The sequence below is a fragment of the Carassius carassius genome, chromosome 42 (assembly GCF_963082965.1).
Source record: "Carassius carassius chromosome 42, fCarCar2.1, whole genome shotgun sequence".
Taxonomy (NCBI): domain Eukaryota; kingdom Metazoa; phylum Chordata; class Actinopteri; order Cypriniformes; family Cyprinidae; genus Carassius; species Carassius carassius.
The window spans coordinates 23,945,075-23,959,348 of record NC_081796.1 but is presented as its reverse complement, the minus strand read 5'-3'; the positions used below and the strand labels follow the sequence as shown (position 1 = coordinate 23,959,348).

At 33.2% G+C, this 14,274-nt stretch overlaps 1 protein-coding gene across 4 annotated transcripts in view; it reads right to left on the bottom strand.

The window, feature by feature from the left end:
* Positions 1–14,274, bottom strand: part of LOC132124275 (suppression of tumorigenicity 18 protein-like) — a 61,526-nt gene that overhangs the window by 35,116 nt on the left and 12,136 nt on the right. For 2 of the 4 annotated variants that reach the window (XM_059535221.1, XM_059535224.1), the window contains exon 1: positions 11,954–12,154. The exons of 1 other annotated variant lie outside the window; for it this stretch is intronic. The gene's annotated coding sequence lies outside the window, so the exon portion shown is untranslated. Of the gene's footprint in view, positions 1–11,953; positions 12,157–14,274 lie in introns of those variants that run through there. One more of the 4 variants, XM_059535223.1, reaches the window with a different exon arrangement.

Sequence of the window (14,274 nt, the reverse complement as noted above, 5' to 3'; positions counted from 1 at the left end):
AAAGAGCTTTGTGTTAATTATGGCTAAAAACTCCCAGCATCTTTTGCTCAACCCCCCCCCCCCCCACACACGGGGCCCGGGAAGAGGAGGGGGCCACTCATTAGCATAAGAAGAAAGACGGCCCTCTCCTTGAGTGGCCCGTCATCTGCTGAATCATTAAAAGTGGGTTTCTCTCGGCCCCTTCTGCATGCAGGCAGCATCCCACTGAGGGCCGGGCTGCTAATGTGCATGGCCTCGCGGTCTCCAAGGAGAAAGCGCTTCCTGATTTGGCGTGCGTGTGTCTGCGTGTGTGTAAGCGGCCAGTGCACTTTGCCCTAACCCATCTGCTCTTTTTCTCAAAGCCCTGTCTGAGCCGAACGAGAGAGTTGCACTTTACAGCCTCTAAGCATCAATGGGCGGGATTCGTTTCAAATAAACGACACGGCCACCCTTAAAAACACACATACAAAGAAGATTAGTGTTAACATGCACAGTTTCTTAGTTGAAAAAAAAAAAGAATGACATTTTGTGGTCAAAACAAAAACACACACGCTATGATTAAGACAGAGCATTTCTACACTTTAACACATGAATGCTAACATCACCGACAATAAGACAAACAAACAGACAAGTGCACAGTGCATATGGTAATTATGTTTGTTATCAGCATCTGATTTAACTGCTCAAGGGATGACTGCTAGTAATCAAACCTCACATCATCTTTATCTTCATAACGGCATGCAGAGAAATGGGTTAAAGTTTAGAGACAATATTTGTCGCATCCTGTTGAATAGATCATTATTTTTAGAAAAAAAAACAATACATGCATTGACATTTATGCACTTACAATTGAAGTCTATGGGGCAAGAGTAACTCAAATACAAATTGAGTTACAACTTATATTTTATCAAGAATTAAAAATAAAATATTTTTAAATTTTTTTAAAAAAATTTAAATTTAAAAGTTTTATATAGCTTTTATTAATATTTATTTCATTTTAAGTTATTTTTTTATTTTACTGTATGGTGCTTCAAATAATTTTTTTTATTTCAAGTAATTCTTTTCTTTTTTTAGCTTAGTATAATAACCCTGACTTCTAACAGTTGCCCTATAGACTTTGTTTCTTGTATTTAAGGTGTATTTAATTCAGAAATAAGTTGCATAATAAGGAATATGCCTTTAAACGTTTCAGGTGAATTTTTATTAAACATGCATGAGTTTTTCTTTCTTTCATTCTTTCTTTTTTATTAAAAGTCCTCTTTTACTTGCATTAAGAGTTGTCTTTGTATCCAGACTCTGATAGAGAGTAAACAAAAACCAGAAAGAATAAACGTAGCAAACATTGGAAGAGCACTCAGTGCCCTTGTCCTTCCTGAATGACTGTTATGATTAGATTGTACTTTCAGTGTAATTACGAAATAAGCACTATGTGGCACTAAACAATGAATAAATAAAGACTTCCAGCTCTATCTCCATCCAGACACCTCCCTCTCTCCCTCCTTCTCTCCTTCCAATCACCTTTCCGCGTTTTCTTCTCCTATCTCTCTCTCCATATCACCTGTCTGTGCTCGTATCGAGAGTATGAAGACACAGGGTCTCACTGCAAGGTCACCCGCTCTCTTTCTATCTCTCTCCCTCTCCCGCTTTTTGTTAGTCTGAAGCGTCTGGCTGGAGAAGGGTTAAGCCAGGAATGGATTTAATTATGGAATGAATGGAATCACAATGCGCCTGCAGCAAGTTTGTTCCTCCTTATTTATTAAAGCTGCTGATGGTCCAGGTTTGATGAGCCACTTCGGGCGTAATTGAGTCATCATACAATGAGGGTTCCACGCATTCAGAGAGGTTTTATCAGCTGCAAACAGACCTGATTACTGGCAATTACACTCTGATCTAGGAGGGTGGTGGTGGGGGGCAGGAGGGGTAACTTGTGTGTTTATAGTTTACCCCAGGAATAATTTCCACATTCATTTTACATGCTAAGTGTTTTTCTGTTGCGGCATAATAAAGCACAAAGCGAAAGATAGTGGCATTTTACTTTCATTTTCCCCCTGCGCTGAATGTCTTACTTTAACCCAAAAAAAGGGGGGAAAGAAGAAGAAAGGAAAAAAATAATTGTGACTGAATGCAAATGGGAAAAGGCGGTTGGGGGTTTTGTTTACATGCTCTTTGAAATTTAAAGCAAGCGGAGGTGTGAAACAAACACATTGATGTAGCTAAGTTTGAACGGGGTGGAGTTGAGCACAATCGATTACGTTTTATCAGTGAAAATTAATTAAATGCACATTAAAGATTCGGTCAAAATCAGACTGATCGAATCTAAAACACATACAGATATACACAATTATAAAAAGCTCACTATTTAGGGCCTTCTGCATGAAAACAATGACGGAAAGATGGGAAGAAAAGAGGCGCTAGAGATTAGAAGGGGCGGGTGTGTGTAACCGCAAGATATCAGTCTCCATGTAGTTCATGCCAGAGACTTTAAACTGTGAAATCTGAGAACTCAAAAGCTGCTATTTTAACTTCTGTTAGCTCCTGGAATAGGAGGCTATGTTTTCTTTCTAGGGCAAGCATAATTAGTTTCAGTATAATTACCTTAAAGTGCATCATCTGTCCCTAGGTCTAATGTGGGAGTACCTTCAAAGATACACTTGTTTCCAACTGTTTAAAGCATTTCTCATCTGATAAATTATTCTAGGAGAAATCTGCCAGCAAAAGCAGATGATAAAAAACAGTTGTTTGTCTGATGGAAACGGGTGCACGCAGACATCCAGAGTTAAAGCTTGTGCAAACAATTCTGCAAGAGTGACCAAATAAAATAAATGCACAAATAAAATAGTCATTTAGAGGAGCACAAAAATAGATAAACACTCCCATGACTAAATACAACTTTAATGTTGACGAGTTAAGATTTTGAGTTTAGATGACTCATTATAATAAAAAAAAAGAAAGAAAAATGGGGAGAAACAGAGAAAGATATTATAAATTATCATGCACATTTTGAAAACTTTTGAAAATAGCAGCTAAATTATGAAAAAAAATAATAATTTTAAATAAAAGGAAACTTCATCTCATGATTAAATTAAAATCATAATAAATATATATATATATATAAAATATATATTTTTTTATAATAGTTTTTTATAATAAGCTTTGGAATGGAGATTCTACAAAAAAATTAATTAAAAATAATATTTTGTATAGTTATAGTTTATAAATAAATAAACAAAAGGCCATCATAATTAATCCATATATATATATATATATAATATATATATATATATATAAACATACACATTATTAAATATTTATCATTACTGTGTCAGTTCAGTCCAAATTGTACATTTTTAGTAATGTCACACACACACACATTTATTTATGCTATATATATTATTACATTGCACTGTCTCTAAACCTTCCATCCAAAGGCTCGTGTCCCTTTTGTGGTTTGGGTGAAGTATAAAAGGGCATCTGAAACCAAAATGAAATGGCCAGGTGTTAGCAGGCACAACTTCCACGCCTGTTCTCTGTTATCAGCACACACTGATCCGGTCCATTATTTCAGGACGGGAAGGTATCTCAATAGACAGGGCGTATGAGTACTAACAGGTGCTCGGCAATTTGCTGAAGCCGTGGCTACCATTCGAGCTAAATCCTAGAGTACAAAAGGCAGGTCTCCAGGCTCTGAAGCCCCTGGGTTCAAAAAATGAAATAAAATGGAAAGCAAGAGGGAAGGAAAGTATATCGCGGGCAGGGTTTGAAAGGAGAAGACCCTTTAAACTCCTGATTCCTAATAAGATTGAAATGAACAGCTCGCATGGCAGCTGTACTTTTCCCAGGGTTAATTACCTTTCACTGCACTTGCCTAATGAGTCAGCTGTTCCTGTCATTAAACAACTCCACTTCACCATGGCTTCTTCATCCTCCACAAACACTGTCCCTCCTGTTTGCTCACTTGTTCCAGCTGGGCATATGTTTGGAAACTGGAGGGCACTGACAGTGTTGAGCTCCGATTGTGAAATCAAACCCTAAAATAACCTGGCAACACAAGTGAGGGTGAATTACACTTGAATTTCAGATTCACTCATACATAGCATCTTCAAAATTAACAATTTGAGGGAAATATTACTTCAAAAACAAAATTTTCCTCAACATGCCATTGATTTCCAACCTGAGAAATTATGCTGTTTCAATTTTGCTTTGTGAAACTTGCAGTATGAAACAACTTTTAAAAATGCTTAAAATAATAATAATGATGATAATGTCAATTAAAAAATAAATAAATAAAACAATTTTATATATATATATATATATATATATATATATATATATATATATATATATATATATATATAAAATAACAACTTATTATGACTAATGTCATTCCTTTATAAGGACAAAAAACTATTAATGTGTAATCTGTAAAGTTTTACACTCAAAATAGAATACTGTATATGCACTTTTTTCAATTAAAACCAATAAATTGTGATTATTGGCATTATTTCAGTTCCTTTATAAGGAAAAAAACAATGTTTAATCAGTTTTACATTTGAAGTAGAATATTTGCTATTTATAATATATTTATAATAATAAAAATAATAATATAAAATATATAAAAGACGAAAACTACAACTAAATGTCATTATTTCAGTTCCTTTAAATGCACAAAAATATAAAAAATAATGTATAATGTAATCTATAATGTCACCCTCAAATAGAATATATGTCCTACTTATAATAAATAATAATAAAATAATATTAATATAATAAAAAAATGAATAAAATTATAAATGACAGTAATAATAATACTATATATATATATAAATGAAAACAACAACTAATTGCGATTAATGTCATTATTTCAGTTCCTTTATAAAGACAAAAATATAATCATGTGTAATCTATAGTTTTACACTCAAAGTATAGAATATATGTGTTACTTATTGAGAAAATTATTCACCCACAATAGTTTTTTAATAGTAACTTTAATAATATTACAGTAAATTATCAATAATGCTAGATATTCAGAATTAAAATGAAATATTGATCGTAAATTAGCCGTATAATAACATAAGTTAATATAAATACCATAAGAGCAGTGAATATGAGGGATACTTGAGCTTAATTAATGGGGTTATTGGGGTACATGTGACAAAAAAAGGTTGGGAAACACTGTAATACATGAAACTTTACACAAGCTGACATATTCAACTCAAACGCGTCAAATCCCTAAATAAACCAAAACGAGCCGGTATATAACACAGTGGAAAGCCCTGTTTGGCATCTAAACAAACACAAGCAGCACAGACCTCTGCTTCAGCACATCTCCGGCTGTGCTGTCATCAATCGAGGAAGATGCGGAGCAGGCCGGATACTGCCGCTCAGGCTGTTCGGGGAGCTTTAAGTGATTTTTGCCAGTGTGTGGCGAAATCCCCGGCCACCTGGATTACAAACTCTAGTCCTTTAACTCATGCCAGTCTAAATCCATGTTAACTCGGATTTACCTCTGGCATAGGAATTCCCAGTCAGAGTAAGCTTTGTTTGGAAAGAGTTGCGCCTAAGTATTTTATGCTTAAAAAAGAGGACTAGTGGGGAATTCTGATTTAACTAAAATGCCCAAAAGAGCTGAGGGATCAGGATCACGGATTTATGAAGTCTCATTCTGTAATCTTCTAATAAATAGAATGGATGCATGCACACTTTCGTCATAAACTTGTTTTAACAACTGGCTTTTAAGGTGCTTACAATAAATAATGTCTAGTGTAAGAAATAAACTTGCTAAAAAAATAATTGCCTTATTTTATGCTAATAATAACTACAATACTTGTGTAAGCAAAAATATAAAACAAAACAGACAGACAGAAAGCAAACACATACACACACACACACACACACACACACACACAATACTTCTATAGCCTATAAAGCTAATTATAAATAAATAAACCAAGAAATTAGCATAAAAAATATTCTTTCTATATATTTTATGCATGACATTTCAATTCATCAAATAAATACATCCCAAAAAGTCCTTAAAGGGAAATTCACTCACTATTATGGACAAGCTAAGCAAAACACACACACACACACTCACTTGTGACCCTACAGTGAGGTCACACTATTTTCTACTTAAAATGTCGAAAAAAGGCACATTACGAGTTTAAAATGAGCCCAGACTGGCAGATGGAACTTGAACATGATTATATCCATCAATAAAATGAATAATCTTTAACGAAATGTAAATTTGACTTAACCCCAGGATTTAATAAAGAGGATGGATTCTGAACACTCTTAACCCATATTCTCATAGCCGGGGAGAAAAAAAAAAAGATATGCACATCTGTCAAAGGACCAAATGTTTGATAAAGTAGTACTTTAGAAATTGAAATCATTTAAGGTCTCCAGATTTCAAACTATCTGGGATCATTTGCATTCATCAGTTTGACCACAATTTCAAAACTGTGTGCATCACATATGAACCACACAAATAACTAAAAAATAACTAGCCATGTTGCAATCTATGAAATATTAAATGCCAAAAATTATGCATTTATGCTATTTCTATTTCTAAGTTTGTGGGGAAACAAAGTCAATATTTTCTATCAGAATAACAATATAACTTCAAAATAACTAAATTACCAAAAAAAAAAAAAAAAAAAAAACACAAAGCACAAAATCACATCTGAATCACACAAATAATAAAATAACTAGCCATGTAATAAAAATATTAAATATCTAAAAATATAAAACATTTACAATATTTATGCATTTATGTTATCTCAAAATGTTATGCCAAATTTGTGCAAAACCAAAATCTATATTTTATATTATAATAAAAATATAAATTTGAAATAACCAAATGACAATTTAAAAATAACTAAGTTACAAAAAAGAAAAAAATTCCAAAGTTTTTAGGCATGGAATATCATTTCAATGTTTTAAGCAAATATCTTTTTTACTTCTTTTCCCCACATTTGTTTAAAAGCAACTGTGTAGAATCAAACTTTGAAGAAATCCCAAAACATCAGTTAACATCCTCTGATTCAAAAGTCCTGAAACAATTAGTGAACTGTGTAGAATAAAGTCCACTAAATAAGCAGACACTAGCTCTTGATCTGCATCTTTTGAAGAACTTACTTAAGTTTTCACTGCAATATATGTATGTCAACTTGCTATGCCATAATCCAAACACCATGCTTCCCAATGCATAACTAAACAAAAACTACAAGTCCTCAAAGGAACAAGCCTCACAGCGGAATTTAAGAACTACGTGGTGAACACAAAAGTAAAGTGTACAGTACATACGGAAAGACAAACAATGCCTTAATTACAGTGAAGAGTTTTATCCAAAGAAGAGTGTCTCAACTCTGACTCTGAAACATGCTTACGGGAGCATCACCCCTCTCAAACACGACCCTGGAAATGACAGCTTACAAAAAGCACTGCACTTGTCTTGATGCATTTCACAGATCAAACCCTCCATCCTCTACCAACCTCTCGGCTTCTCCCTCTCTCTCTCTTAACAAACACAGACGCACAGACAGACACAAACACGGTCAGCAGGGCAGTGAATGACCACCTGACTTACCAAGTCCACACTAGCTTTCCACAGAGACATGAAAGATGTTGTTAGTGGAGAGCAGAGGAGGTGAGGTCGGGTTATGCTGTATCTTTCTGTTGTCGTGTGGCGAGAGGGTTAAGCGAGTGCTTTGGGTCTCTATCCCCCCGTTTGCCCCCCTTCAGCCTTTGTGTCATTCATTTAACGACCAATCTCATTAGGCAGCGATGCACAATAGGCTGAACTATTTTCAGTATAGACATACCACATGGTGACCCTCAAGGTATAACTTATGAAGGGCTGTCTAATCTCATAAAAGATGGATAAAAAAAGGGTTCAGTGGTGTTCAAGCAAAGGTCACTAAATAAATGAATAAGGAAGAGAATGCTTTTATATATATATATATATATATATATATATATATATATATATATATATATATGAACTTAAATAAAACCTCACTTTTTGTGGCTTAAAATATTCAGTCATAATCTACTAAATTAATATAGTACATAGAAGTAATGTTATAAAAATTTCAGAAATGGTCCACAAGATGCAACATTTGTATAATATGTAAAGTGTAAAATTAAGATGAATACAAGTAATATATAAAAATGCTATTAAAATATAAATAGAAATTGTAAAAAAAAGCAGTACATAAAGCACATCAAACTATTAATTAAATATAAAATGTTAATATATATATAAACACACACACACACACACACACACATACATATATATATATATATATATATATATATATATATATATAATAGCCAACTATTAACGAAAAATTAAACATTCAAATTAATATATTTTTATTTAATTTACTATTGCCTTAATTTTTCTACTGTGACCATTACTAAAACAAAAACAAAACAATGTATTATTAGTATTATTTTCCCTTCATTTTTCTAATGTTACCATAAATGTAAAAAACTTTAATTATTTATTTATTATTATTATTCCTTAATTTTTGTCTACTTTCACCATAACTATACATATAATATTTATCATTATTACTTCGTTTTATTAAACATGTTTTACAGTCAAAGCAATGTCAATATAAAACACAGCAAACTATTAATGAAATTATTTAATTTTAATTCCTTAATATTTTTACCATGACCACAACTAAAACTGTAAGACACTTTTTATTATAATTAACTTCATTTACTCCAGAGTTTTGAGGGTCAAAAATGATAAAGAGATATAAAGAGTGTTATAGAAATGTTTTAAAATCTGAGTTTGGTCCTTCTGACTCCATATTGTCTTTCTTCTCATAATTCCATGTAAAATACATTAAGGTGGGACTCACACCAGTGGCAGCTGTCCATTATCAGCTGGGACATGTCTATTGGCTAACTTGACCCATGTCAGTAGACAAAACAAACAGACACACACACACACACACACACACACACACCATTATAAAAAAAAAAAGAAAAAAAGGATTTCTAAAGCCCAGGACTTGCCGAGCGAGGTCACTGGAGATCTTCCAGACAAACGCAATCCGGAGGGGTGCTGGATGGTGTGTGTGTGTGGTGAAGGAGTGGTGGATGGTGTGGTTAAAAAGAGGAGGTGGGTGGGGGTGTGGAAAGAATAAAAAAGGACAGGCTTAGAATCTCATTTTACCAGACCGCACACAATCTGGGCTCCCACTGAACTATCTCTGCCTGACCGCTTTCTATTTATCCCTTATCAGTGTTTACCAACCGCTACTTCTCTTTCATTCATACTGTGCGGCAGTTCTCTTACTATCAGTCAACAGCTGACACCATGGAACAGCCTCAAAGGCACAGGAAAGGATCAAAACTGAACCAAAGCCGTTTAAACAATACAACAGAGGAAATAAATTCATAAATCCTAATTCTTCCCAGCCCACAAGGGTGCAGGCAGATCCTTTATAGTTAGGCCAACAAACACTGCTATCAAGGTAGATGCTGAAATATATTCAGAGGGAGAAAAAGTGTCAAAAAAGTCCCATGTAATTTTAATTACACAACGTGGCTTGTTGCCTTTTCGTGCCTTACTTCTTTTTTATTTACTACTATTTTTGCCTGATCTTCATGCTGGATTTTTTTTCAATTCACACAATCGCGTTCGATCTGTTATATGAAAGATATCTGCTCAAAAAAACATTTGATGCATCGCTTAAATCTCTTAAAGCCAATCAGATGGAGAGGATTCAGTGCCTTTTGTTTTCATTTACACGTTTTCGGTTAATTGCAAATATAATTCTGGAGTCATTGCATCAAATGCTCGCCGTTAAATATCAAACATGGCTCTATTGTGTGTAATCTTCATGCCATGCTTTTGATTTCACTTGCATTTCTCCAACACACACAGTCACACACACACACACACACACACACACACACGGCGCTCTGTTTTCCTGGACTACTGTTCAAAAGTTAAGTAATTAATTACATTCAGTCTATCACCAGCTGCTCCACAGCAGATGGAACATTTTTAAAACCTTGTTGAATTAAACCCACAAAATTCATTTGCCTGGATTAACCAAGTGAAGTTTGTGCATGGATGGCTTTGTGGAAAGGGGGATGAGAAAAAAAAAACAGGTAACAAGATGTTACACGGATTCCCAATTACGACATGAACATTTTGGTGTCGTGTCTTGATTTATTGAGAAGCATGTTGTTCAGCATTACAAAGTTGAACCTAAATGTTAATTTGTATCGTACTTCTAGTTTTACCCTGCTGAATGGGTGTAAATGAGCGGGTCAAAAGGACATGAAGGTTACAGCCAAACTCAGATGACCTTCATCAAAGCTGAGGCCTGTGTTTTTGAGGAAGAGAGGCTTTTCAGCACTCATTTTGCAAAGCAGCACCATGGACAGTTCCCTAAACTCTCACCACACCACAGGCTGAAACTGTTGCGCTCCTTTAATGCATCTCCAATCCTAACATTTGAATGGAACAGGACAGAAGAGTATAAAACATCCTTCAGTTTGCTTAAGCGACTCGCAATTCTGTTGACTTTTACTTAGTAGCATCAAAACGACAAAACAAAATGATGTGAAACAAATAATCTGGACTTGATTAGAAGTAACTTTGTCCAAGAAATATATTAACTGTTTTTATTGCTAACAGTTTTAAGTGTCTACATGGAGATTTTGGCTTGAAGCAGACAAAACTACTGTACATTTTGATAAAACATTAGTTAAATTAACAAAATTAAATTAACAAAATATGGACATAGCATTTTCACAACAAATGCACTCATAAAATATTTTATTAAATCAATGTTTAAAGTCAATGTACTAACTAGAGCGGGATAATATAACGATTAATTTTCTAAAAATACATCTTAGAACATTCACTTAACTAAAAAGATGTCGCTATTTAATAATTTTTTTTTTTCTTCTTTGTAATAGATATTTTGGGCCTGGAAAAAAATGTAAGTACTAGTACTGAATTTTTGGATTCAACAACAACCTAAAATATCAATAAAAAATAATTTGTTGACATTGCAATGACTCAAAATTCTATTTTGAAAAATTCAGCTCACACGCAAACTTATGTGTACTAAAATAACTGCTTTAAAAACACTATTCAGTACAGTTTGCAATGACATCTCAATAATGATTGTGCAATAATGTAATCTGCTTTTATGTTATTAATTTCTAAATCATGAAAGAAGATCCTCATGCACACGTACAGATTCCTCTGTTTTAGCAAGTCAAAACAAAGTTTCAGCTTATCTAACATATAACTCTCAGACAAAAACCCAACACTAAAGTCTGTTTTATCCATGACTCCATGCTTTTCAGGTTGCAACTGCGAAACTAAACAGAAACCAAACAGCATCTGACCTAAAGACAGCAGACTGAAGGCAGCGCTAATGCAGCCTGAAAGTTTGAGATGAAAGACAGGAAAGGCTGTGTGTGCTCAGCTGCTGTACCGAAAGCCCAAGCTTTGTGCTAACACACAATGCTAACATGTCTAAGACTCGCTTAAACCCTCCGGCACACGCACAGGGACTTTAATTTAGGTAGACAACATCTACAGTTATCTGTGTGATTAAAAAATAGGTCATTCTTCTTTAAATACATAGTTTGAGCTGTCTAATCTGACCTTGAACTCTATAGATCCTAGATAATTCTGGAATTAAACAAAAGTCATTTTTGGTGAACAAACAGCGTTTGAAAAAAATTAAAATTTGAATTCAAAAATTCTGTATTTATAAAGAAATATATTAAAATGAGTTCTTTAAACAGGAAGTAAATTGTTACAATGAACATTCTAAATTCTAATTCTCATTCCAAACTTTTTTCGCACTGTCACAGCATCGCATCCTCTCAGTTCAAACACAAACGTCGTGATTTGCTACTCAAACACTGAGCACAGACGGCTTCAGCTACTGTCACATCAAAAAACAAGCAGAACACCAACCTTCTTGACTGATGCTGAAAGTTAGCTGCGGATTCTGTGGTCCCTGCTCGGCTGATGCTCTAGCACTGGAGCCGGTAGCTTTTGAAAGGTAGTCCCCAGGAATATGACACACTAGGTCTGTGACAGCCCCGAGATAAGCACCTGCGTTCTGCTCTCTTTCTACGTCACACCTCCCTATTCATAAGCTCTCAATATGATGCACATTTGCACATCAACAGCTACCCCTCCACTACCACACACACATACACACACACACACACACACACACACACACACTTCACTCACTTCCACTCCCACATCCGCAAAACATAAAAACCAGCACACAGAGGGGTGGAACAGACCGTTTTTTTTCCTTCTTCCATCACTCTCCACATGCACATACTGATTTATCTTGCTTTTTCCAACATGTGCATGAATGTGTGTGGAATTGCATCCTTAAAAAAACTCAACTTTCACTCATATATTGTTGTGATGGGTGTTTGGGCATATGTCCTTCCAAACCCAATCACCCGCCCCACACACACACCCCTTTACCCCATCCCACTCCACCCACAATCTCTCCTCCCCCCATATCAGTTACCATGCAAATGAGATGGAATGTCAGCCTTCAGTAGCAGATGGTCAGAGATGATAACAATGGCTCAACAGAACAGTTCCAGTGTCTGCCACTTTATTGCTACGGAAACAACAAGCAGAAGTATATGTAATGAGAGGTCGGCCTGGTGAATGTTTTTTATTTATTTATTATTTGCACTCCGTGCCCTTTTTGAAATGAGTCTTTACTGGTTTTATGCTATTATGTATTGCAAGTGCTGCCGGGTCATTCTATGAAATGGATGCTGTTTGATGAGATGATTTATAACTTAAGTTTTATGAGATTTTTTTTTTTTTTTAACTCAATCAGATAAAAGTGTTTTAGTGTTAATAAATTGCCATCGAGACAATTATATAATATATATTTTGGCATGATTATGCTTTCAGAAAGGTTGATAGAAACATACTTCGCATCTTTACAGTTTAATTTGACTTTACATGCTTTTTGCAACAAGGTTGTTCTTGTTATAATTAATATCTAAAGCTGATATTTCCAAGCCGGGGAAATATCAGCTTTATGAAAATGATTTACAAAAGATGCCAAAATTCTAAGAAATCATGCAAATTAATCCATGCAAAATGTTTGAGCTAAACCTAAACGTAACCTAACCATAAAGACTTAACATTTGTAAATGAAAAAAAAAAACATTAATATACAAATTAATGTTTTATATATATATATATATATATATATATATATATATATATATATATATATATATATAAATAATAATATAAATTCTGAATTAAAAATACAAATATTAGGAACATGATTGACATTTTAAGATCAGATACTAAAGTTTATGATAAAATAGGTGCACTTTTCCAGTTTGGAATTTACCAAAAAAAAAAAAAAAAATATATATATATATATATATATATTTTTTTTTTTTTTTTTTTTTTTTTTTGGGTAAATTCCAAACTGGAAAAGTGCACCTATTTTATCATAAACTTATATAAACTTATATAAAATATATATATATATATATATATATATATATATATATATATATATATATTTTTTTTTTTTTTTTTTTTTTTTTTAAATATTATCAATAAAAACCAATTATCACTTTCATTTTTTTTCATATTAAATATGAATTAAAAATATTCGCATAGTTGAAATTATATTATCATTCGACAGATATTACATGAAATGGATATGAATTACTAAAATAAATTAATTCTTAATAAAAAAATCATCAAACTTTTTTTCATGTTAATTATGTTCTTTAAAAATTTACATAATTATGCCTTTAAAGAGGTGGTTGACAGTTTTGTAGTTTAATTTGAATTTGGTATTTCCACAAATATTTATAACTTCAAAATCTATAAAAAAATTTGCAGGAGTGCATCACTTAAAAAAAAAAAATAGTTTTAATAATATAATATGTTCTATATTACGTATGTTATATATTATCTAAAATCTAAAATCAAACAGTTTTCATTAAAAATTAAAACATTTTATATATTAAGACATGTGGGGCAGGCCACTTCTGACCAAAAATAAATAAATATTGTTTAAATAAAAAAATTAAAAAAACAAAAAAAAACACTAAAACAAAAATTATTATTAAAGATTTTTTGCTGATATGTTTAGGAAAACGTCGATATTATTAACACATATAGTAAAGCTTTACTTATTTTGCATCAGCTATCCTGAAATCCACTAAACCATGTACATGAGAGACACAAATGGCAGCCGTTTTGTAGAATGACCCTGTCTG